This window comes from Penaeus monodon, chromosome 33 (assembly GCF_015228065.2).
Source record: "Penaeus monodon isolate SGIC_2016 chromosome 33, NSTDA_Pmon_1, whole genome shotgun sequence".
NCBI lineage: Eukaryota > Metazoa > Arthropoda > Malacostraca > Decapoda > Penaeidae > Penaeus > Penaeus monodon.
This window is the reverse complement of record NC_051418.1, coordinates 12,440,720-12,441,280: the sequence shown is the minus strand read 5'-3', so window position 1 is coordinate 12,441,280 and position 561 is coordinate 12,440,720. Positions and strand designations below refer to the sequence as shown.

General features: G+C 62.0%; 1 protein-coding gene across 1 annotated transcript in view; it reads left to right on the top strand.

The window, feature by feature from the left end:
- Positions 1-561, top strand: part of LOC119594049 (elongation of very long chain fatty acids protein-like) — a gene marked incomplete in the record, with an annotated part of 45,869 nt that overhangs the window by 26,192 nt on the left and 19,116 nt on the right.

Here is a 561-nt window from a genome sequence, read left to right as displayed (position 1 = left end):
GATAGCTGTGTCGATGTCATATTTTTCTATTGTTTCGAATTTTGTTTAAAGAAGTAGGCATGGTTTCACTTTCGCGAAACCAGTTGCCAAGAGAAGCGAAGCCGGTTCGTAAAAAGCCGTTGCTCGGCTCCTGCCGCCAAGTCCACTTTCCCCGAGAGGCGGAGGGGAAAGGGACCGGCGCCTCGGCCACGGCGCCCCACCTTGCTCGAGCCACGTGGATCCACCTCGCTTCAGGAGAGGAATCCGCTTACGTAGACTGAATCTTGGGGCGTCCTTTCTGGGACGTCGTCTGGACTCCGGCGAGAGGACAGACCCACCCACGGAGTCCCCTTCGAGCGGCTGCACGCGGTCCCCACAGCACGGTCGCGCCCTCCGTGGCCGGCCTGGCGAGGAGCGAGGGCGACGTCATCTCCGGAGGCTTCGCTCGCGTAACCTCTGCTTTGGAAGCTTCCGCGGGGGATGACTCGGCACAAAGCGGCGCTGAGAGATACCCCTGTCCATGCCCTCGCCTTCATGCAGCGCCCCGGGGCTCGGGCCCGAGGAGCGAGTAAGGGGGGTTCT